The 25,933-nt window shown below is 46.9% G+C and overlaps 1 protein-coding gene across 8 annotated transcripts in view; it reads right to left on the reverse strand.

Moving 5' to 3' along the window:
• Positions 1–25,933, reverse strand: part of LYRM1 (LYR motif containing 1) — a 146,201-nt gene that overhangs the window by 81,047 nt on the left and 39,221 nt on the right. For 4 of the 8 annotated variants that reach the window (XM_078665082.1, XM_078665080.1, XM_078665081.1 and 1 more), the window contains exon 2: positions 21,310–21,456. The exons of the other annotated variants lie outside the window; for them this stretch is intronic. The gene's annotated coding sequence lies outside the window, so the exon portion shown is untranslated. The remainder of the gene's footprint in view (positions 1–21,309; positions 21,457–25,933) is intronic. 8 annotated transcript variants of the gene reach the window in all.

The raw sequence follows: 25,933 nt of genomic DNA on the forward strand, positions 1-25,933 counted from the left end.
GTTGATGCGGTCCTTTCGGATGATCTTGTAGCTGTCCGGGATGGCTATGGCGATGTCGGGTGCTGATGAGGCGTTCATCCATGTTTCTGTGAGAAAGGCGACGTCCGGCGATGTGGTGTCGAGTAGGTTCCAAAGTTCAATGGCGTGTCTATGGACCGAGCGGGTGTTGAGCAGGATGCACTTCAGGTGGTTAGTGTCGGAGCTCTGTTTGGGGTTTGTGGAATTGGTGTGGGTTTTGATGCAGTCGAACTTGCAGGAGTTGCAGGTAAAGGGTCCATGGGTGTGTCCTGGGGCGGCTTGGTAGCAGTTTGGGAGTCGGCCGGGGTTAAGTGGAGAAGTGTGGCTCACTGGTTAGAGGAGGCAGACCTGGAAGCAGAGGTCAGCCCGGGACCAGGGTTCAATTCCCGGCTCGGCGGGGTCTTGAGTCCTAAAAATGTCCATGGACTCGACAATTCTCGCTCCGGTGCCTACTCGATTCATGGGTTCACACTCTGCGACTCTGGGCAATAGCTTGCTAAATCTCCACAACGGCCCCTCGCGGCGGGATGCCTGGCTTTCACCTTGCGGATACCCTGCCGGGGTTATCTCACAGGGGAAAACCAGGACGGGTTCCCCAAGCAAGCGCTTAGAAACCGCTCGGTGATTTGCGCTATATAAATTCCTGTACATTTACATTTACATTTAAGTGCTGAGAGGGTAGCGGCGTCGTACGTTATACGGGTGGAGTGGGTTTTATGGGGGGCAGGGGGTCTGGCGCTGGGCGTGGTCCAGGCGCGGACGGGTGTAGACGGGCTTACCTTTGGCGAGCCTTCGGCGCGCCTAGGGCGCGACTGCAGCGCGTGAACGCTGCACGTAAGTGTGACTGTCATAAGTGGATAGTGGGGGGGCGGAGAGAGGGAGGGGCAGCTGGGAGGCGAGAACGGGGTGGAGAGGCGGGCTGGGAGGCAACAAAACAACAACAAAATGGCAGCAAACCAAAATCGAAACAGGACGAGATTGGGGCACAGGCAAGAATAATGCAAAGATGTGGGCAGAGGCACCGGCACAATCAGGCACAATTTCAATTAACCAGCAATGCGAGCTTTCCGATATAGCGCTACGAGGTCACACAGGCACAAGACACAGTACGCGCGATGTGGGCTATGCACTAAAAGCGCTACAAAAATCAATCAGGCAGTTAAATGCAACCACAATCAATGCGAGCAGAGCACAGATGCTGTTAATGCGATCAGAGTTCAAATGGTGATGGCAGCAAAGAGCAGCAAAGCGCTACGATACCAGCTGAGCAGGGAAGCGTGGGGAGCGACCGCTTCTGAGCGAGTCAGGGCGGTCACAGCGTAGGTGCGGAGAGGTCAGCTCCTAACTTCCAGTGGGAGGGAGGGGCAGCTCGGAGGCGGGAGCGGGGTGGAGAGGCGGGCTGGGAGGCAACAAAACAACAACAAAATGGCAGCAAACCAAAATCGAAACAGGACGAGATTGGGGCACAGGCAAGAATAATGCAAAGATGTGGGCAGAGGCACCGGCACAGATGCTGTTAATGCGTTCAGAGTTCAAATGGTGATGGCAGCAAAGAGCAGCAAAGCGCAACGATACCAGCTGAGCAGGGAAGCGTGTGGAGCGACCGCTTCTGAGCGAGTCAGGACGGTCACTTTCAAAAGAAAGGATGTGAGTAGGTCTAAATTCAGTTTTTATTACTGACCAAGTTAAAAGAGTCAATTATAAACAAATACATAATTCAAATCATAAAATTAAAAAGAAAATATATTTCATTGCATAATGAACAATAAATCCACAATAAACATTCAATACATAGTTAAAATATTATATAGAGTCACATTTAAAAAGTGGCATCAACAAAATAATTCTCTACGCGCGTTTCGGCGACCAGCACCTTCTTCTGGAGTAGCCACGTGTGTCCTAGACAATAAAAGAAAAACAAAGAGGGACCAAATTGAACAAAATACATAATTTATATAAATTCACAAATAAATCAAAATCAAATGAGAAACATTAACATATTTGACCTAGAAATTCACATCAACTTTCTTTGTTTTAACCAAGTTTACATTTTTCATCTTTGCCCTAAATGAGGGCTTTAATTTCTTTGTGTATTTCCACTGAAACTGGATTCGAAGGCAAGGATCGAGGGGTGAGGGGAATAAAAGCAGCGGGAAAAATGATGATAACACAATGACCCAATATTTCTCCAAACGATACAAGAATAATAATTTCATGGATACACATGATGCTCAATTGGGCTGGAACAAGGAGATATGGTATTACTATAATTCGTCCATATTAGTTCCATCGGCTCAGGAAGATATCTTGACTTATTTATGAAATCCAACAAAGGAATAACACTCAGATTTTTTCCTATTTTCCACCTCTTACTTCCATCACTGGCTATTTAAATATACACTGTTATTGTGTTATCATAATTTTTCCCACTGCTTTTATTCCCCTCACCCCTCGATCCTTGCCTTCGAATCCAGTTTCAGTGGAAATACACAAAGAAATGAAAGCCCTCATTTAGGGCAAAGATGAAAAATGTAAACTTGGTTAAAACAAAGAAAGTTGATGTGAATTTGTAGGTCAAATATGTTAATGTTTCTCATTTGATTTTGATTTATTTGTGAATTTATATAAATTATGTATTTTGTTCAATTTGGTCCCTCTTTGTTTTTCTTTTATTGTCTAGGACACACGTGGCTACTCCAGAAGAAGGCGCTGGTCGCCGAAACGCGCGTAGAGAATTATTTTGTTGATGCCACTTTTTAAATGTGACTCTATATAATATTTTAACTATGTATTAAATGTTTATTGTGGATTTATTGTTCATTATGCAATTAAATATATTTTCTTTTTAATTTTATGATTTGAATTACGTATTTGTTTATAATTGACTCTTTTAACTTGGTCAGTAATAAAAACTGAATTTAGACCTACTCACATCCTTTCTTTTTATATTTATTCTATTGAAACAGAAAAAGTCTGTGGTTTAAGTGCCTTGGTTGTTATTTTTCATGCTATTAATCCCTGACCTAGGACTTATAGTACCCATCCTGTCAGGGGGTCCTTGATATTTACACATAATTTTCCCACAGCTTGTCTGTGCAGGGCTGACGTGTTTAACTATTTAGAATTATATGCATTGTCTATTTTGATCAAACCTATTGTAATTCATTTCCTTGTGTATTTCTTTCCTAGTCGACCCTTGCATTCTATAGATTCCATAATCACCAATTCCATAAGTATGGCCTTACAAAAAACTTTTGGTTTTAGTGATGAGGATTTTGCAACACTTGTTGGTATATCTGCCCCCTTTGGTAATCATTCTAATGAATCAAGTCGCCACAATGATGACAGTAAGAAACTTATAGACCTTAAAAAGAAGCTCAAACGCATTGAGGCACACAGAGAGTTTATGTTGGCATATCTCCGTTTGGGAATTATCCCAATGGGCCTCCGTGTACGAAATATCCCTGGTTTATTCGTGCACTATAAAAGCTTCCTAGAAAAGTGGAGCATGATTGCCAGTAGATTTTCACGTGACCTAATGATGTTAATAATTGAGACTGCAAAAGAACTCGCAGCTGAGGTCAGAATAGAAATAGATGAACTAGAAGACAAAATTAAAAGGATGGGAAATATAGATGAGGCAATGAAAAGAATAGAGGAATGTAATAAGGAACTTGAGTCTTTCTCAAATTACTTGGAAAAACGGAAGAATGATATTCTAACCAAGGTAGACGTAATCAACTGCAACCTTTTTTTAGGGAACCGCGGGATGGGTCGAGGACGCCCGAGGGTTCGCTTTCAGGGACAAACCAGAGGGAATTACCAGCCCCAACATCATCACCAGCAAGAGGAACCTCAGTTCGTCCACGAAACAAGGAACAGGCAATACTGGAAACAGGGAATGTAATCCCCATCTTTAATTTAACAACAACAGAATTAGATGATTCTAGTATTAAACTGCTCTCAAAAGGCCTTTCATTTGTACCTCATTCATCAGTCAATCTATTTGAGCTCTATCGAGACATAATCTCCTTCTTTCGAAAGATCCGTTTGAAAAAGTATTTTGCTTCTTGTCCTTCACTTGAAAACATTAACGATAACGCGAGAAGTCTTAGTCTTCCTCCTACCTTCAGTCCTACCCTCGAACAGCTTGGTCCGGAAGTGGCTACTTTCGAATTAGTTGTTTTAAAGAAACTAGATCAAGCCTTACGTTATATACCAAAACCTTTATATAACTTAAGCAAGGATGAATACATGGCTCTACACTTCCTCTCTTCAAATAAGAATCTTACAATAAAGGGATGTGATAAGGGAGGTGGAATTGTCATCATTGACTCTGCACAATATGAAAACAACATGCTAGAAATGCTACAAGATCCCGTGTTCTACAGTCCAGTGAAATCATATTCCACCTTGAACATTTCCAAAGAAATACGGATCTTGACAAATCAAGCTCTAGATAATGGCGAGATATCGAATAAGGAATATGACTACTTAAATTTCAACCAAGGCAAATTAGCCTGTGTATATGGATTACCCAAAGTACACAAGAATCTAAACAAACCCCCCTACCGTCCTATAGTCTCCACTATAGGTACGGTAACAGAACCCTTGTCTAAATATGTAGACAATTACCTTCGTCCACATATTCCCAAAAACTCGTCATATGTCCGAGATACTGGCCACATGATTTCGAAAATAGAAGGTTTGACTTTCAATTCCACACGTGACCTGCTTGTTACCATGGATGTGGAATCCCTTTACAGTAATATACCAATTGCAGGAGCCTTGGACACCACAGCATGGTTTATTGAAGAATATGGCATTCAATGTCTGTTAGACCTGACACCTTTTGGCGTGGTTCTTCCCCCATCTTTTTGCCTCTGACTCATGTGTTTTGATGCTGTGCTGGATTTCGTTTTTGCTGATTTAGATGCTTTGGACACTCTGCCACTGCTGATCAGTGCCAGAGTGTAAGTGCTCCCTCTGTGAATTGTGATATTGATTGAATATACCTGATTGGCATATTTGTATCACCACGAAGTCCCTAGTAAAGTGCACTGTGTGTGCCAGGGCTGGTGATGACAGATGCTACTAGTGGGCCTGCAGCGCAGATTGCGCCACCCACATGAGTAGCTTTAAAATAGTGACTCAGGCCTGCCAGCGCAGGGCCTGTGTGCAGTCAGTGGACTGCCCTGTCCCCCTGGCCAGTGTCTCCACTGGCTGGGCCTAACCCTTCCCTGTCTGTGCACATCAGTCACCCCTATGGAAGGCTCAAGGTACCCCCCTGGGCAGGGTGCAGTGTATGGATAAGGTAGAGCATGTACTAGTGCAGGTCACATGCTCTAGTAGTGGGCTGCAGCCATTTTATGTGCTCACTGCTGTAAGGCTATCTTGCTCCATAGAGTAACATGGAGGAGGCTGGGCCCATGTGATACCAGCCTATCTTCCCATAGGAACAAGATGGGACATAAGTGAAAGATATCCCTGAACTCAGAATTTAATGACACATCTTTTAGTGAAGGGTGTTTTTAAATCCTGTGTTGGAGAATGGCCCTTTTAGAAAGTGGCTGTTCTCTTGTCTAACCCTTTCTGTGTGCCTGGGTTTGTGGAATGCTTGGGTGTGACAGGGGGGCTGCAGAGCCCCCGGAGGAGAGGGTCGGAGCCAGCCCGGGGATGAAAGGGCACATCTGCCTGCCTGGGAGGTGGGAGGAAGGAATGCCTGATAAGTACTGGGCTGTGCCGGCCACCTCCCCCATGCTAGCTCCCTCCTGATGGTCAACTGACACCTCTGGCCCTGAAGCTGACAGGGAGAAGAAAACCAGAGACACCTCAGTGCTCCGCAACCCCCAGAACTGGTTTAGACTGGACCCAGGGCCTCCATGCACAAAGAATTCAAAGGACTTCAAAGACATTGAGGGGTATAAGGAAAGGACCCCTGACTACAGAAGTTTGGATTCTGAAATTCTACAAGCAAGAAGGAACCTCGGCTGGAAGGAGGACGGCTAGAGAACCAAAGAAGATTGCCTTGCTGTGTGCTCCAAGGGCTGACCTGTTCTACTGTCTACCTGGAAGCTGAGGAGGAGAAAGGGACTTTGCTGTGTGCTGTGACCCTGCCTGCTTGCAACTGCCAAGACTTTGCTGTGTGCTGTGTCTACAATACTGAATCTCCAAGGGCCTGAGAAGAGCTGGCCTCCTGCTGGGAACCCAGGGTTAAAGGTTCCTAAAACTTTGCCAAAGACTGCTGAGAGATCGTGCTGTGGTCCGCTCCAACGTGTGATTATTACTTGCCAGCCGTGAGGATTAATCGCTGTGCTCTTCGGCACAGATTCAGGGGGTGAGGAGGGACCCGGAGTGGTTTTCGGCGTCCTACGCTCCCCCTGTTGATCCACAGGGGGAGAATCCGGCTGACCGTGATCAGCGGCCCCGAAAACTCCTTTGCCGCCAAATCACCACCGCGGCCCGGGGCCAGCAAACCCCCCGTAACCTGCTTCGAGGTCTGGGAGTTGCCGCGGCGAAGAACGAAGCCGCCGTGCTCCCATTGGTGAAGGGAGCCGAGCCCCCTCACTAACGCCGCGACGGGATTGGCCCGTGCGGCGCAGCGTCATCAGTGGTGGTGGGCCGTGATTGGTTGACGGCCCCGCATCTTCAGAGCCGAGTCCCGGGAGCCGCTCTGCCATTAGCTGACTCCCGGGTACTGCAGGGGCTCGTCTGAAGGGCCGCGACCTGATTGGTCCGCAGCGTGGAGCAGCCTTCAAGCCGCCGAAGAAGCCGTGATCTGGTGACCCCCCCAGCGAGGAGCCGACCGCCGGAGCAGCGGCCTGACCTGTCCTCGCCGAGGGAGTGAGTCCGCGTGTGTTCCCCACCCCGGGCCGGTCGTCCCCCGAGGTGTGCTGCATCCCCCGCCGCTCGTTGGATTGTCGAGAGCGGGCGGGAGAGCACGAGGGGACCGGCCGGGGCAAGGAGCGAGTGTGCTCTACGGGGCGCGAGGCGCCTGAGACCATCCGGCGCACGTAGCAGCCCCGAACACCAGGAAAGGAGCCCCCCTTCACCCAGCATCCGGGTGAGACGCGCAGGAAGCGCTTAGAGTCCCTGACACCAGGGGCTCGTTGTAGGGGCCTATCTTTCTTTGACGCTGGCATTGTTTACCCTGCTCTTGGGAGAGCGGATTGAATAGAAATCAAGGGCAATATTTTTAGACCCCTGATTAAAGAGACTAGAGACTATTTGCTTTTTATAAGAACTTCCTACTAAGCGCAGCCATTAAGAATTAAGTGCAACATTTTTCTAATGAAGTGTTTATCGTGCAACTGCTTGATTTACCTTGCTGAAACTAGATAAAGTTATATTTTATATATACTTACCTGTGTGGTCTCAGTTTGTGGTGGATTGGGGATTATTGTTGTGTTCAGTGCAAATGTTATCCACATTGCCTCTGTTTAGCCTAGACTGCTCGTGCCATGCTACCTAGAGGGTGAGCAGGGGTTATCTCAGAGGGTTATTCCGTCGCCCTGACTGGAAGCTAGGGTCCCTACTTGGTCTAAGGTACTTACCTCTGCCAACCAGAGACCCCGGGGTTCTAACATTGGTGGCAGCGGTGGGATTTTTGAACTAATAATTGCACTTGACCGGCAGTGATCTCTTGTACATCACTAGTCTAGTTTAGCGGCACAGGTTGCACAAGATTTTTTTTCTTTTTTGGTGAAACCTTTTTAGTTGAAAAGGTTAGGAAGCATCATGTCTCGGAAAGCGCCAAGCGTGAATGGAGAAGCGGAAGTGGAATTTGAAATCCAGGAGTTGTTAAACTATAACAAGGAGCAACTGAGAAAAGTCTGCAGACAGCTTGAATGCCCAGTAAGGGGCGGCGCAAATAAGGAAGAGCTACGGACAGCTCTGAGGGCCTGGTGGGAGGCCAAACATGGTGACCCAGAGGTTACTACTGGAGAGGGAGACACACAGGAGAATGGGTTTTTGCCCAGTGAATTGCCAGTGAGGAAGCCAGGGTCTAGGACCGGCAGCGACCACTCCAGTAGGGTTATGTCTCCAGAGGAAATAGAGGAGAATCAGCGAGTTAGGGCCCATGAGATTGAGCTTTTGAAGCTCAGAGCGGAAGCCGATGAGAAGAGACTGCGCCTGGAAGTTGAGAAAGAGGCGCAGGAGAGAGCGGCGCAGGAGAGAAGACATACTCTCGCTTTGGAGGAAAAGAAGCTCCAATTGGCTCATGAGAGGAGCATGAAGGAGTTGGACTTCAAATATAAAGAGAGGGTGTCCAGTTCTAATGGTGGCAGCGCACAACCAGTACAGGCGGGTAAGGTATACATACCAAAGGATCTGGTACAGAATTATCAGAGGGGTGAGGATATTTATGCGTGGTTCAGAGCGTATGAACTTGCCTTAAAGATGAATGAGGTGCCTGAGAAGAATTGGGGAGCAGGATTGTGGAAGCATTTTGAGGCCTCTGGGAGGGATGTTTTGGCACCCTTAGAAGCAAAGGATGCTTTGTCCTACTCCGCCATGAAGGAGGCTTTGTGCCTCAGGTATGGGCTCACTGCTGAACAGTACCGCCAGAAGTTTAGGAACTTCAAGAAGCTTGATTCAAGTACTTGGGTGGAGTGTGTGAGTATGTACACGCGTGCACTGGAAGGTTGGATGAAGGGCAGCAAAGTTACTGATTATGTGGGGTTGTGTCACTTGATTAGTAGGGAGCACTTAAGTAGTTTATGTGTCCCAGAGCTGCGCCAGCATCTTTTGGATAGCAAGTTAACTGATCCCAGTGAGCTTGCTAAAGAGGCGGACCGGTGGACGAGCACCAGGGTCCACAAGGGGGTGGTAAGTACCCCAGCCAAAGGTGGACAGGGTCCCCAGCAGAAGAGTGGGGGGGACACGGGTAATCAAAAGGAGTCTTCTAAAGGGCCCCAAAGTAGTTCCCAGGAGGTGTCTCAACCCCCCAAGCCTAAGAAGTCCTTGCCCCATAAGGGCCCGCAGGACAAAAAGACCCTTACTTGATATTCATGCAGGGAGGTGGGGCACATTGCTCCAAACTGTCCAAAGAAGAAATCAGCACCCACTGGTGCTCCAGCTCCAGCGTTGGCCAGTGTAGCTTTGGGAGGGGATTTGATTTCTAGTGGGGAGGAGGGGTTAGCATTGATGACCCTTGTCTCTCTAGGAGACCAAGAGATGGCCCAGGAAACCTTGCTGCCCCAAAATACTAAGAAATACGGGCAGAAGGTGACCATCAATGGACAGGTGGTGGAGGCTCTGAGAGACACAGGGGCCAGCGTGACATCTGTTAGGTGTCGGTGGGTGTCTGAAGAGCAAATTGTTCCCCAGGTACTCCGGCCTGTGGTGGCAGCTGACAGTTCAGTGCGCTACTGCAGGTTGGCGAAAGTTCCATTCGAATGGGGAGGAGTCTCCGGTATTCTGGAAATTGTTGTAAGTGATGCCTTGCCTGTAGATTGTCTATTAGGTAATGACCTGGAGAGCTCCCCATGGAAAGAGGTGGAGCACAGGACTCACTTGGAGATGTTGGGTTTGCCTGCGTGGATCTGTGTGTCCACCCGTGCAATGACAGCCAGAGAGGGCGGTCTAGCAGAACTGGAGCCTGGAACAATGGCCCAGGGACCTGCCAAGAGAGGAAGGGGTAGAGGGCGCGGGAAACCGGCCCCCACTGTTCCCACGGTCCAGGAGGAAGCAGACCCGGAAGGGGATGCCCTGGAACCTACAGGGGAGCAGGTGGCCGAACTAGGGGAATTGCCTGAGCTGTCCCAGTGGCAGCAAGAGGGTGGTCCCTCCAGGGAGGAATTCTGCCAGGCTCAGAAGGAGTGCCCTTCTCTCATTGGTGTGCGGCAGCAGGCTGCAGACCAGGCCGCAGGCCTGGGGTCCAAGGAGCATTTGATCTACTGGGAGGATGACTTACTTTATAGTGAGCCTAAGTTCGCTGAGCCCGGTGCAGCCCGTGTGCTGGTAGTACCGGAGCGCTTCAGGAACTTCCTACTGGGTCTGGCTCATGACGTGCCTCTCGCAGGACATCTGGGGCAAGACAAGACCTATCACAGGCTTGTCACCCATTTCTACTGGCCCCAAATGAAGACACACGTCTCTGCCTTTTGTAAATCTTGCCAGACTTGTCAGGCCAGTGGCAAGAGTGGAGGGAAGCGCGTGGCCCCCCTCCAATCCTTTCCCGTGGTGAGCACCCCGTTTGAGCGGGTGGGCATTGACATCGTGGGGCCCCTGGATCCCAAGACAGCCCTAGGCAACAGGTTTATCCTGGTCTTGGTGGACCATGCCACTCGGTACCCGGAAGCCCTCCCGCTCAGGACAGTCACCGCCCCAGTGGTGGGCCGTGCCCTGATGGGGATCTTTTCCCGGGTGGGATTTCCCAGGGAGGTCGTCTCAGACCGCGGGACAAACTTCATTTCTAAGTATATGAAGTCCCTGTGGAGTGAGTGTGGGGTGACATACAAATTCACCACTCCTTACCACCCTCAAGGAAATGGTTTGGTTGAGAGATTCAACCGCACATTGAAGGGCATGATTATGGGCCTGGAAGAGCCCATGAGGCGGAAATGGGATGTCTTGTTGCCATGCCTGTTGTTTGCCTACAGGGAGGTGCCTCAGAAATCCTTAGGGTTCAGTCCCTTTGAGTTGCTGTATGGCCACCCTGTCAGAGGGCCTCTGACTCTGGTGAAAGAGGGGTGGGAGAAATCCCGTGGGAAAACCCCTCAGGATGTGTTCAGCTATGTGCTGGCCATTCGCAACCAGACCAAGCGCTTCAGGAAGCTCGCTCAAGAGAACCTGGAGGCTAGCCAGGAGGAAATGAAGAGGTGGTATGACCAGAACACTTCTCTGGTTGAGTTCCAACCTGGTCAGAAAGTGTGGGTGATGGCGCCAGTGGAGCCTTGTGCGCTCCGTGACAAGTGGTCTGGGCCATATGAGGTGGTGGAGCGCAAGAGCGAGGTTACCTATTTGGTTAACCTGAAGACTCCCAGGCAGCCCCTGAGAGTGCTGCATGTGAACCGCCTCAAACCCCACTTTGAGAGGACTGAAGTGACTATGCTCATGGCTACAGATGTTGGAGGGGAGGAGGATAGTGATCCTCTCCCTGACCTCCTGGTAGTCAAGGAGCAAGATGGGTCAGTGGATGGTGTGGTCCTCTCCCCCACCCTGACTCCAGAGCAGCAGGAGGACTGTCGCCAAGTCTTGGGTCAGTTCGCCTCCCTGTTCTCCCTGACCCCAGGTGTCACCAAATGGTGCGTCCATGACGTGGACACTGGAGACAGTCTGCCTGTGAAACAGAAGTTTTACAGAGTGGCTGACAAGGTCAGAGCCAGCATTAAGGAGGAAGTTTCCAAGATGTTGACGCTAGGGGTTATTGAACCCTCCAGCAGCCCCTGGGCTAGCCCAGTGGTCTTAGTGCCTAAGAAAGCTGCTACCCCCGGTGGCACTCCAGAACTTCGGTTCTGCGTGGACTACCGTGGGCTCAATGCGGTCACCAAGACTGACGCGCACCCCATCCCCAGAGCGGATGAACTGGTGGATCGGTTGGGAGCTGCCCAGTACCTGAGTACTTTTGATCTGACTTCGGGGTACTGGCAGATTGCCTTAACTGAGGGGGCAAAGGAGAGGTCAGCATTTTCAACACCAGAGGGGCACTTCCAGTTCCGTGTCATGCCCTTTGGGTTGAAAAATGCTCCCGCCACATTTCAGAGATTGGTCAACCAGGTACTGGCAGGGCTGGAGCAATTCAGCGCAGCCTACCTGGATGACATTGCTGTGTTCAGCTCCACTTGGGAGGAACACCTGCAACACCTCACTGAAGTGTTGAAGGCTCTGCAGAAGGCAGGCCTCACTATCAAGGCCAGTAAATGCCAGATAGGGCAGGGATCGGTGGTGTACTTGGGACACCAGGTGGGGAGCGGCAAGGTGGCGCCCCTACAGGCAAAAATTGATACCATTCTGGCTTGGGAACCCCCCAAGACCCAGACTGAGGTGAGAGCCTTTCTAGGTCTCACCGGGTATTACAGACGGTTTGTCAAAGGTTATGGCACCATTGTGGCCCCTTTGACAGAGCTGACATCTAGGAATCAGCCCAGAAAAGTGAATTGGACCGAGGCCTGTCAAACTGCTTTTGACACCCTCAAAACTGCCATGTGCACAGCACCGGTGCTTAAGGCACCTGACTTTTCCAGTGAGTTCATTGTGCAGACTGACGCTTCAGAGCAAGGCGTGGGAGCAGTGCTCTCACAGATCAATGAGGAGGGAGGAGATCAACCAGTGGCTTTCATTAGCCGGAGGCTAATCCCCAGAGAACAAAAATGGAGTGCCATTGAAAGAGAAGCTTTCGCCGTGGTCTGGGCTCTGAAGAAGCTGAGGCCCTACCTGTTTGGGACTCACTTCCGTGTTCAGACCGACCACAGGCCCCTCAGATGGTTAATGCAGATGAGGGGTGAGAATCCAAAATTGTTGAGGTGGTCCATTTCCCTACAGGGGATGGACTTTACGGTGGAGCACCGCCCTGGGACAGAACACGCCAATGCTGACGGTCTGTCCAGATTCTTCCGCCTTAGTGATGAGGACTCCCAAGAGGTTGGGTAGTTCTCCCCACTTTCAGCTGGAGGGGACACGTGTTAGACCTGACACCTTTTGGCGTGGTTCTTCCCCCATCTTTTTGCCTCTGACTCATGTGTTTTGATGCTGTGCTGGATTTCGTTTTTGCTGATTTAGATGCTTTGGACACTCTGCCACTGCTGATCAGTGCCAGAGTGTAAGTGCTCCCTCTGTGAATTGTGATATTGATTGAATATACCTGATTGGCATATTTGTATCACCACGAAGTCCCTAGTAAAGTGCACTGTGTGTGCCAGGGCTGGTGATGACAGATGCTACTAGTGGGCCTGCAGCGCAGATTGCGCCACCCACATGAGTAGCTTTAAAATAGTGACTCAGGCCTGCCAGCGCAGGGCCTGTGTGCAGTCAGTGGACTGCCCTGTCCCCCTGGCCAGTGTCTCCACTGGCTGGGCCTAACCCTTCCCTGTCTGTGCACATCAGTCACCCCTATGGAAGGCTCAAGGTACCCCCCTGGGCAGGGTGCAGTGTATGGATAAGGTAGAGCATGTACTAGTGCAGGTCACATGCTCTAGTAGTGGGCTGCAGCCATTTTATGTGCTCACTGCTGTAAGGCTATCTTGCTCCATAGAGTAACATGGAGGAGGCTGGGCCCATGTGATACCAGCCTATCTTCCCATAGGAACAAGATGGGACATAAGTGAAAGATATCCCTGAACTCAGAATTTAATGACACATCTTTTAGTGAAGGGTGTTTTTAAATCCTGTGTTGGAGAATGGCCCTTTTAGAAAGTGGCTGTTCTCTTGTCTAACCCTTTCTGTGTGCCTGGGTTTGTGGAATGCTTGGGTGTGACAGGGGGGCTGCAGAGCCCCCGGAGGAGAGGGTCGGAGCCAGCCCGGGGATGAAAGGGCACATCTGCCTGCCTGGGAGGTGGGAGGAAGGAATGCCTGATAAGTACTGGGCTGTCCCGGCCACCTCCCCCATGCTAGCTCCCTCCTGATGGTCAACTGACACCTCTGGCCCTGAAGCTGACAGGGAGAAGAAAACCAGAGACACCTCAGTGCTCCGCAACCCCCAGAACTGGTTTAGACTGGACCCAGGGCCTCCATGCACAAAGACTTCAAAGGACTTCAAAGACATTGAGGGGTATAAGGAAAGGACCCCTGACTACAGAAGTTTGGATTCTGAAATTCTACAAGCAAGAAGGAACCTCGGCTGGAAGGAGGACGGCTAGAGAACCAAAGGAAGATTGCCTTGCTGTGTGCTCCAAGGGCTGACCTGTTCTACTGTCTACCTGGAAGCTGAGGAGGAGAAAGGGACTTTGCTGTGTGCTGTGACCCTGCCTGCTTGCAACTGCCAAGACTTTGCTGTGTGCTGTGTCTACAATACTGAATCTCCAAGGGCCCGAGAAGAGCTGGCCTCCTGCTGGGAACCCAGGGTTAAAGGTTCCTAAAACTTTGCCAAGGACTGCTGAGAGATCGTGCTGTGGTCCGCTCCAACGTGTGATTATTACTTGCCAGCCGTGAGGATTAATCGCTGTGCTCTTCGGCACAGATTCAGGGGGTGAGGAGGGACCCGGAGTGGTACGGCGTCCTACGCTCCCCCTGTTGATCCACAGGTGGAGAATCCGGCTGACCGTGATCAGCGGCCCCGAAAACTCCTTTGCCGCCAAATCACCACCGCGGCCCGGGGCCAGCAAACCCCCCGTAACCTGCTTCGAGTTCTGGGAGTTGCCGCGGCGAAGAACGAAGCCGCCGTGCTCCCATTGGTGAAGGGAGCCGAGCCCCCTCACTAACGCCGCGACGGGATTGGCCCGTGCGGCGCAGCGTCATCAGTGGTGGTGGGCCGTGATTGGTTGACGGCCCCGCATCGTCAGAGCCGAGTCCCGGGAGCCGCTCTGCCATTGGCTGACTCCCGGGTACTGCAGGGGCTCGTCTGAAGGGCCGCGACCTGATTGGTCCGCAGCGTGGAGCAGCCTTCAAGCCGCCGAAGAAGCCGTGATCTGGTGACCCCCCCAGCGAGGAGCCGACCGCCGGAGCAGCGGCCTGACCTGTCCTCGCCGAGGGAGTGAGTCCGCGTGTGTTCCCCACCCCGGGCCGGTCGTCCCCCGAGGTGTGCTGCATCCCCCGCCGCTCGTTGGATTGTCGAGAGCGGGCGGGAGAGCACGAGGGGACCGGCCGGGGCAAGGAGCGAGTGTGCTCTACGGGGCGCGAGGCGCCTGAGACCATCCGGCGCACGTAGCAGCCCCGAACACCAGGAAAGGAGCCCCCCTTCCCCCAGCATCCGGGTGAGACGCGCAGGAAGCGCTTAGAGTCCCTGACACCAGGGGCTCGTTGTAGGGGCCTATCTTTCTTTGACGCTGGCATTGTTTACCCTGCTCTTGGGAGAGCGCATTGAATAGAAATCAGGGGCAATATTTTTAGACCCCTGATTAAAGAGACTAGAGACTATTTGCTTTTTATAAGAACTTCCTACTAAGCGCAGCCATTAAGAATTAAGTGCAACATTTTTCTAATGAAGTGTTTATCGTGCAACTGCTTGATTTACCTTGCTGAAACTAGATAAAGTTATATTTTATATATACTTACCTGTGTGGTCTCAGTTTGTGGTGGATTGGGGATTATTGTTGTGTTCAGTGCAAATGTTATCCACATTGCCTCTGTTTAGCCTAGACTGCTCGCGCCATGCTACCTAGAGGGTGAGCAGGGGTTATCTCAGAGGGTTATTCCGTCGCCCTGACTGGAAGCTAGGGTCCCTACTTGGTCTAAGATACTTACCTCTGCCAACCAGAGACCCCGGATTCTAACAATGTCCATCAACTTTCCTACTTGCATGTTTGAAAATTGTGCTTACCGAAAACATCTTTGGATTTGGATCCCATATTTACCGCCAAATTAAGGGAGTAAGTATGGGGGCATCGGTGGCCCCATCAGTAGCGAATATTTACATGGCGGCTTTTGAAAGAAAATATATACAAAATGAAATTGCCCCTTTTTTCGAGTCAATCTCCCATTGGTCCAGATACATAGATGACATATTCTTTGTCTGGACTGATGGGAGAGAAACTCTTTCGGAATTTATAGCCTGGATCAACGAGGCAGACTCAAATTTGCGCTTCACTACTCATGTAAGTGCAGAACAAGTTGAATTCTTGGACATAGTAATAATGACAGATCAAGGTAAACTTAAAGTTGATTTGCACGTGAAACCCATGGTCAGAAACACACTCCTACATTATAGGAGTTTTCATCCTAGAACTCAAAAGGACAGTATTCCTTTCTCGCAGTTCTTGCGAGTTAGACGTAACTGCACCGACCTTGCTGATTTTGACAAGCAGGCCCTGATTTTGAGATCCAAATTTATTGAGAGGGGCTATCCTCACCGGTTGGTGAGAAACTCTTATAAAAGGGCTAGATACTATGATCGGGATTATCTTCTGAGAGAAAATCCCCTAAGGAAAATAAACAAGTGGTCTGCATCACCAAGCACTCCACGATTAATGCCAAAGTGAAACAAATCATCAGTTCCAATTGGCACATACTTAATAGTAACTGCACAGTACAAACAAAATTAGACAAGCCACTTTTTGCCCATAGACGGAATAAAAACATCAAATATTTTATTGTACACTCTCGGTTTTCAAACCAACATGACCATCCGAAGTTTGTACAAAAATCCATTTCAACCAACAATCCTATAAGGGGAACAGTTCCCTGTTCTACCTGTATATCCTGTAGGGGAATTATTGCAGGTGGAGAATTCAGTTGTAATGGGCACACCACCAAAGCGCAAGAAATGTGGAATTGTAAATCCACTAATGTCATCTACTTTGTACAGTGCCCATGCCAACTAGGGTATATAGGGGAAACCTCCAGAATGATCCAAACACGCTTGACCGAACATCGTTCTGCCATTAGAACGAAGAAAATGACTGCTCCTATGGTGAAACATTTTTCTGATTTGAACCATAGCCCGGAAGACATAAAATGGCGTATATTAGAAAAAATCCAAACGCCAGACTCTAAAGGCGGTTTAGCGATAAGAAAGAAAAGGGAAGTGTATTGGATTTTTGTTTTTGATACTTTCCGCCGCGGCCTTAACAGCGAAATTCCATGGGAAAACGCCATATGTTAGTACATAGAAATCTGTAATTTTATAAAAGTCTGATATTAAATAACTTCAATGAACGCAGACATGGGTCTCCCTTTCTGTCTATGATGCAGTGTATTAGTAAACACATAAGTTTATTAATTCTTCCTTATTTCAAATAACATTCACACTTTCAGATGCCGAACTTCTGTATGTCTATTCGGCTGCCTACCTCAGGGTGACATAATGTCGTATATTTAGTTGCCAGATATATATTTGGTATCCCGTGGCAACAAATGAGCTAATTACATTTTTTCGGCTAAATTAAACTTATTGAGTTACGACTATATTTGTGTCCTTAACATTGTCTAAATAAACTAGCATTGTAGTTCTTTCTTAGTGCCGATCGTTCACGCTATAGTCCGTTGTTTATTACTTATTCGCGGTTGCAGTCTAAATAAACTAGCATTGTAGTTCTTTCTTAGTGCCGATCGCTCACGCCATAGTCCGTTGTTTATTACTTATTCGCGGTTGCAGTCCTTTGACGCTGTTCACCACTTATATGATTGACACTTGATTCCACCTATGAGGTTATTTATTAACCCAGCTGAAAACACTTACATTTTATTTGAACCACAGAAGTTCAGGTTCTTAAAGTATAAATAACGCGTTAAAACGCCATTTGATGCAAACATCCTAAGAAGCCGTGGCATCCCGCGCCTCGCTCCCCAATTGTCAGATTTTCAATATAGCATATCCCGGTAAGTGTACTTCGACCTTCTTAGTGAAGTCGTAATCCGCGACGGTAAAGTCACGTGTAAAACAACGACTTAACCTTTTTTATTTATTTCTTGGTTGCAGTATTATATTGATATAAGCAAGATTTTCATATCAAGAAGGCTTCCTACTCTATTATCCTTTGTGTAAGAATTCGATATTCACGAGGTACGTTATATGCCCTTTGAGTATTCCGATAGACACTTCAAACTTTGTAATGTCAGGAGACGTGTTTCTGAGCTGTATTTTTCAATTTCTTTATCTGTAGATTTTAAAATACGGTCTGAGGAGCAAGTGCTCACACACAACAGACTAGATCAGGTACTTATATAAACTATTTCGTTTAGCGAGTCATTTTTTCCGTGAAACTTTATTTAAATGCTTATGCCTCCATTGTGTATTTTGTCTCCAGGATACTGACCGGCCCTGAAATGCATATTAATCACCAAAAAAGAATAAAAAGCACGACGCTAGTTCCTATAAACTAGGTATTAGCTTGGTTATTGATTTTTAGACCGATTGCAATAAAATTTAAAGAATATTCAGTTAATTGGATATTATATTGTCTCTTGATTTATAGACCTACTCTGCATAAAATATATTTTATATATGAAGTTTCAATATCAACCCGCTAACAAAAATACAGGATATGTGCTGGATGGTCCTTGAAAAGGTATTTCCTTTACCATTTTGTAGCATTCATCATTAGAAGATGGATATAAATAAATATCTTAACTATACCAGCTTTTTATATAGAAATAAAAGCACCACTGCCATCAACCTGGATTAATGATTTATGGTCGTATGAGTTTTCTGAAATATTAGGTAAATATAAATAACTATTGATTTTACCATCACTTAGGCCTTTAATATATAATACTTGGTCTATAATAATAGAATTGTGGCGCTTTGTTTCAGCTCTTTATCCTGATCCCCCCCTTTTTTCGTTAAACACAAGAGACGATTCCATTGGTGATCATTCAACTTCTTGGTGCCTTTGCAAAGTGAGTAAGTATAGTTTAGAGATCATTCTATCCCCTTGGTGCCTTTGCTAAGTGTGTAGGTTTAGTTTAAGGTAAACAGTGTAGATTTAAATAGCCAGTGATGGAAGTAAGAGGTGGAAAATAGGAAAAAATCTGAGTGTTATTCCTTTGTTGGATTTCATAAATAAGTCAAGATATCTTCCTGAGCCGATGGAACTAATATGGACGAATTATAGTAATACCATATCTCCTTGTTCCAGCCCAATTGAGCATCATGTGTATCCATGAAATTATTATTCTTGTATCGTTTGGAGAAATATTGTGTCATTGTGTTACCATCATTTTTCCCGTGCTTTTATTCCCCTCACCCCTCGATCCTTGCCTTCGAATCCAGTTTGAGTGGAAATACACAAAGAAATGAAAGCCCTCATTTAGGGCAAAGATGACAAATGTAAACTTGGTTAAAACAAAGAAAGTTGATGTGAATTTGTAGGTCAAATATGTTAATGTTTCTCATTTGATTTTGATTTATTTGTGAATTTATATAAATTATGTATTTTGTTCAATTTGGTCCCTCTTTGTTTTTCTTTTATTGTCTAGGACACACGTGGCTACTCCAGAAGAAGGCGCTGGTCGCCGAAACGCGCGTAGAGAATTATTTTGTTGATGCCACTTTTTAAATGTGACTCTATATAATATTTTAACTATGTATTGAATGTTTATTGTGGATTTATTGTTCATTATGCAATGAAATATATTTTCTTTTTAATTTTATGATTTGAATTACGTATTTGTTTATAATTGACTCTTTTAACTTGGTCAGTAATAATAACTGAATTTAGACCTACTCACATCCTTTCTTTTTATATTTATTTTATTGAAACAGAAATAGTCTGTGGTTTAAGTGCCTTGGTTGTTATTTTTCATGCTATTAATCCCTGACCTAGGACTTATAGTACCCATCCTCTCAAGGGGTCCTTGATATTTACACATAATTAATCCTGACAAAGACACTAAATATCTGGTTCTGGAATACTGGTATGGTGATGGTGAGAAAGTGTCACAGTGGCTTATGCACAAAGGATGTAAATGTGTTTTTAAAGGAGCCAGGAGTTGCTGTTTGCAAACAAGTTCTCATAGTCAATTCCACTTTTTTACCAGTCCTTAGGGAAGCTCACCCATAGACCCCCTGTAAAAGAAAACTCCCCCATACCATAGTGTCGGATACTACATTGGACGTGGCACAGGACAAACTACTGAAGAGACCATTAAGCATGCGGAGGTGCACTCTGGAGTACAGGAAGGGCTACTGGTACTATTTTGAGACTTCCACCCAGTAACAAAAATACCTACCCATGAAGCGCCGCCAAGTGAATCAGAAATGATAATTTGGAGCCTTGCTTGACTTTATCAGTCGGCCACACTCTTTAATGGTGCTTTGGTCATAAGACTACTAGCAGTGGGGTTCCTGAGAGCAAACCCAAATGGTGCAGAGTGCTCCTAGCTCCTAGTGGAAACTGAAATGTATAACGCTTCAACGGTTACAAATTAGTGTATTTGTAACGACTCTGTCCCAATGAGTCTACCCAACGCTTCAAGGCAGAGAAATCTGCTGCCCTTCCTATGGATGTAAAGATGGCAGCACAAACGTTTTTTTAGCTGTGTAGAGACACACTCAATCATTAAACGTTTTAATGTTACTAAATTACGCAATTTTAATGCACTTTTTGTGGACCTTTGCATAACATCCAAGACTCCTGATTTATGGATTGATTACCCTGACAGGGACAAGGGTAGTCAGGAGTAGTATATGGCAATGCATCACCAACCAAACTGACAGGCTAGGAGTGTTCAGAAAGGTAATGGCAGCCAACCCCCTCCCATAACCTGCCCACAAGTGAAGAAGAACGCCCACATGAGTACTCTGGGGCTAAGGTTAAGACAAACCCGCTACTCCACAGATACATCTATGAAGTGTCCTCTGTTTACAATACATACGGTTTGCTAAATGCACATCTACTTTGCCACAACACAGAGGAGGTTATATTGAGACTGAACTGATTGAGATTTCTTGATGGCTAACACTTTGTAACTAATGCTGGTCAGAATCCTGTCCATCAGTTGTACACAAACAGTATGCCTACAGTCTAATGATCAATTTGTCCTGAATAGATTCCCTTGCCTCAAACGCTTCCCATTTGATAGAAATGGGCATTTGGAAAAGACAACTGTCCTTCGGGCTGCATTTAAGGTGCCCCTTCCATTATATCAAGTGTTCCATCTCACAGAGGGAGAATCCAAGGCTGTTTCTATAACTGGGGTAAGGACCGTGCACTGTGAGGAAACTCGGCTGCTGATGGAGAACCAACAAGTTAGGCTGCCCGGCATGTGGAGAATCTGCCTGGTCAGCGGGAGAGTGTTGAGCATCAGCAGATTGTGAAGAGGTTAGAGCGGCCGAGCCTCCCAAAGCCATGAGCTGCAAAACTGCTGCTAAGCCTGCAGCACTCTTCTGTACATCCTGAAGCTGACGTGTTTCAGATCCACTTATGCCTGAAGGGTTCCAATAAAAACACACCGGAGGCTGGGTGGTCCGGGAAGGAGTGACTAGACCTGACAGCTACCTTCTCCAGCAGAGGAATGCAGACCAGTCCTGAGTCTCACCCCAAACAAACGCTTAGCAGCTTATCTGGGGCCATGGGCCCTTAAAAGTGCCAGAAGAGGTCGCTCTGCAGCCTTGGAAGTCAGAAGACAGGATGTAAGTTGTGCCTCTAGCTCGTGGGTTGTACACGATCATACCAGTTACAGCACAGGACCCAGCCCCGTGTGACTACTGCCACCCACACTGCCAATCAGCAACTGAACTACTGCTACACCTACCCGGAAGCAGAGCTGCAATTCGACACGTTAGACGCTGGTAAAAGTACCGCAGTTTCGTGCCACTGGATTCTTTGGCGGGGATTCTTGGCAGAAAGGCAGCACGAATGGTGCGTGAATGCCCTACTGCCTGAGCCACATAGATTACACCTGTAGAAAAACAAAAGAGCAAAGTTAAAATCTGCACCAAAATATTAGTTCATTGGCCAATGGCAAACCAATCGGATAGATATATATATATATATATATATATATATATATATATATATATATATATATATATATATATATATATCTTTGTAGTGCGTGATCAGTTATTTCAGATCAGTTTGTCAGTGGGATGCTTTTGCTTTGTGACTTTGTGCACCATAAAGGCCACCTGGTGATAACTACAAGCCTAGGTGCCAAGTTCAGGAAATTCAAACCTGTAACTGTATCAAAGCTGTCCACCATTCAAAGTTTTTTTTAAGGCCTGGGGGTTGTTCAATAAATTACATAAACTGAGGGTGTTACTTTGTCAGCAACATTTCAAAAAGTTATAACTGGCTACTTTATCCTCAATGATCTAAGTATAAAGGCAAGTTAGTGTTTCGAGAGTCTTACACCGTCACCCACCTTTCTCAAACTCCGCACGAAACCAAAACCTCCCCTATATAACAACTTACATTGCGAGCATGCCAGGCGTGCCTTTCGCTAATGTCCAGTAGTGTAACAGAAACGTTGCTGACGGTTGTACAGAATACCACAACACATACTCATACTTTCGAGCTGAATTAAAAAAATGTTTCCACCTATTAAAATTCATAACACAATGTATAGTGAAGTAAGTAAAATGTGCATGTGTGAGCTAAATAGACAATTCTTGCCAAACACAGAGGTACCCAGCATCAGCTTTTAGTTCTAACTAGAAGGCTTAAAGCTAAAGAAAGCTTAATTGAGCAGTAGGGGCTGGGAGGATAGGCCACCTCCTCCTCCCAGTTCCAGGGGAGCAGTGGGTACTGAGGAGGCAGCCGAACCCATCCCAACATGCCATGGAGCAGAGGATGGTCCATACTTGCCATCCATACCATCCAGGAGGCAGGAAAACGTTTTTAGCCATTTCTACTGCCTCGTGATTCTAAATCTCTTTCCTCTGTTTTCTGCAAGCCCTGTCGCCTGCTGACGTAAATCACAGCCATCAATAAATGTCTGGCGGTTGATGAATGTACAGTGGGCTCGGTCGGTCCTCCAAAACGGGCTTTGGCCTGGCCAACCTTTAAAAACACCAGACTACCAGGTCTGGCGGCGACAAAAACTAGGAACTGGAAGAAGTTCTCAGTAGAGATATTCCAACAGCACTTTATCCACACAAACATCGTAGGAACTCCTATCGATGACGGAATAGACCAATTACAGAACAGCATCACGAATGCACTGGAACATTGCTCAGTGCTACGCTCCAATCACAAACCCAGACGTACTATGTCAGGAAAATGGTACGGGCCAGAATTAAAGTTACAAAAGAGAAAATGTACAACACTCGAACATAAATGGAGACTTACGAAAACCCAAGATGCCCGATTCACATATAAAAAAGAACTCAAAATTTACAATTACGCCATCAGGAAAGCGAAAAAAGAATACTTCACACGCAGAATAACGGAAAATAAAAACTCATCCAAAGAATTGTTTAAAATAGTCAAAGAACTCTGCAGTCCTTCCAGCCTCTCATTGAATCTGATTCCATCACAAGAAGGATGTGATAAAATAAATGACTTTTTCTGTGAGAAAATAGACAAAATCTATACCTCCTTCTCCAACAATGACCTGGAGCACACAGACCATTTTGTGTTATCCACCTCACAGGCCTGCTGTTCCAGTTTTGGCCCTTTCTCAGAGGAAGAAGTAAGGTAGGTCATGTTGGAAATTAAATCAGGCTCCCCGTTGGATCCCTGCCCACATCACATTTTCTCGCAATTAACCCCGATAATTTGTCCGGCAGTAACACAAGCACTCAACCAGTCACTAAATTCTGCTGAATTCCCATCAATCTGGAAAAATGCAGTAGTCATCCCACTGATAAAAAAAGCAGGGGCAGACATTAACAACCCCGCCAACTACCGACCCATATCACAACTACCCTAACTATCGAAAGTCTTAGAAAAATTGGTAAAAAGGCAGATTTCTAACTCCCTTGAAACGAACAACTTATTGGATGTTTCTCAGACGGGTTTCAGGGCCAATAATAGCACAGAGACAACACTCTTGGCTGTGCTGGATAACATCAAAACACAGGTAGATCGCGGGAAAACAGTCGCCCTGATATTATTAGACCTCTCGCGTTTGACACCGTACCACACAACCTATTACTAGGAACCCTTGCAGCAAAGGGAATTCGGGCAAAAGCATTAGGTTGGCTGAAATCCTTTTTGTCAGACAGAACTCAATCTGTGCGCTTGGGCAACTTTTCGTCTCCCCTCCGGAACATCAAATATGGGGTCCCACAGGGGGCCTCATTGAGCCCAACATTATTCAATGTATTTGTATCTTCCCTGGCAGAGATAGGAAGAAAGTGGGGTATTGATATCTGTTCATATGCAGAGGATACCCAACTAATGGTAACCCTAGATGGGCAAGAGGACCCGAAGGATAGGCTGCTAAACTGCCTCATCGAATTATCTGGCTGGATGTACAGCCATTGTCTAAAGCTCAATGCTGATAAATCGGAAATACTGCTGTTCAGTGGATCACAACAGCTATGGAATAACAGCTGGTGGCCCGTTAGACTGGGTACCCCCCCACCCCCAATCTAACACTGACAGCAAGGAATCTAGGAGTTATTATTGATAACACCCTGCCCATGAAAAAGCACGTGTCAACAATCTGCGGCAAAGGTTTCGCACTATTAAAAATGCTCAGAAGAGTCTTTCCATGGATCCCCACTGAGTGTAGAAAGACTCTAGTCCAGTCACTGTTGATGAGCAGGCTGGACTATGGAAACTCCCTGTTTGTGGGCATGGCAGACTACCTCTTCACAAAACTACAATTAGTGCAGAATGCGGCAGCAAAGGCAATCTGCAATAGGAACAAATATGACCCAGCCAAGAGTTGCCTAAAAGAGCTCCATTGGCTCCCAATGAGACAAAGAGCCACTTTTAAAATGCTGAGCATAACACACAGAGCATTGTATAACACCGGCCCCTATATCCTAAAAAATAGGATTAAGTTTTATGCACCCACTAGGAATCTCCGCTCTCAATCAACAGCGAGAGCAACAGCTATCCGAGTGAAAAGAGCCAGGATGGGAGGACGGGCCTTCTCCCACCTAGCTGCAACCAGATGGAATGATCTGCACAAGGATCTCAGACTCACGGACTGTCACCTGACTTTCAGAAAAAAATTAAAAACCATTCTATTCCCTAAACCTGACTAACTCCTTCTGACTCAAGTATTAGCCCACCGCTTATCATAGAACTCATAGCGCCGTGATATCCTACCCAGGATGAATGATTGCGCTTTAGAAGTAACAAATAATAATAATAATAACTGTTGCTCCATCGTCTTTGTGAAAAACTCCATCTTCTGGTCAAATGGAACCAGCTCAGCTGTCTATTTGGCCAGTTGGGCCTCTCCAGCCGGAGACCCTGATAACCTGCACTTTTATCACCATTTCGTATAATTTGCAGAAATTACCTCCCCTCCATCGGACAGCCACATGTTCATTTACATTGATGTCATTATCAGGTGAAAGGCCATGTGATGTCATGATCTTATTGAGCATTTCTGACCTGTAAAATTCTCTTTTTGGTCATGAACGGTTAGAAATTACGGTGGTTAACCGCATGCGTGCGGGCGGAATTCCGCCCGTACGCTGAGTTTTTTAAAATCGCATGTTACGTGACGAGCTGGGCTCGTCATGAGCGTGCGAGGAGGCTACCTCATGACGAGCCCAGCTCGTCATCAGCGTCGAAGGGGTTAAAGGGACACCCAACCCCAGAGAAACACCGAGTAACCCAGAGTAAATACCAACACTCCCTATTTAGGCTAGACTCCTGCTTTTTAGATCGAGCCTAAAATACTTATTGTCAGTTTACCAGACCTTACAGTGAGCCTAAAGCCCGCCGGTTGCTTACCACTGGTTGGCATTACTGTCATTCTCGTTTGCTCACATTTTACTCCATGGCTTGCCTTGTCCATCTTGCGTCTGTCCCTCCCGTGTAGCATTACATCTTCACCAGTGGTTTTCCACTGCTCACTTTTAGGGACCTACATTTTTCCCTTCAGAATGCATGCGATTTCAGCATAGGTGCCAAGTTTTCAGTTTGCCTATGTGTGACATTTTTATGTTTTCAGAGTGACTATGAGTGTCATTTCACTGCCTTGTGTGTTACAGTTTGTGTGCCACCTGTTGTGAGTGCAAAAAGAACAATTGATGGATAGAATGCAGAACAAGGTCATACATTCACCCCAGTACAGAGGTCTCGGACCAAATCTATACACAGTCTTGACCCTGCGCCCAATGGGAACAGTCAAGCCCGAACTGCCAGGTCCGGTACTCCCTGGATTGGAGGCAAGCATCCTAGGACCAGTTTTGGGGTCTTACCCCTCATCAGACAGGATAGCTTGACTCCAGCAGCATGGAGAGCAC

Source organism: Lissotriton helveticus, chromosome 10 (genome assembly GCF_964261635.1).
Source record: "Lissotriton helveticus chromosome 10, aLisHel1.1, whole genome shotgun sequence".
Lineage (NCBI taxonomy): Eukaryota > Metazoa > Chordata > Amphibia > Caudata > Salamandridae > Lissotriton > Lissotriton helveticus.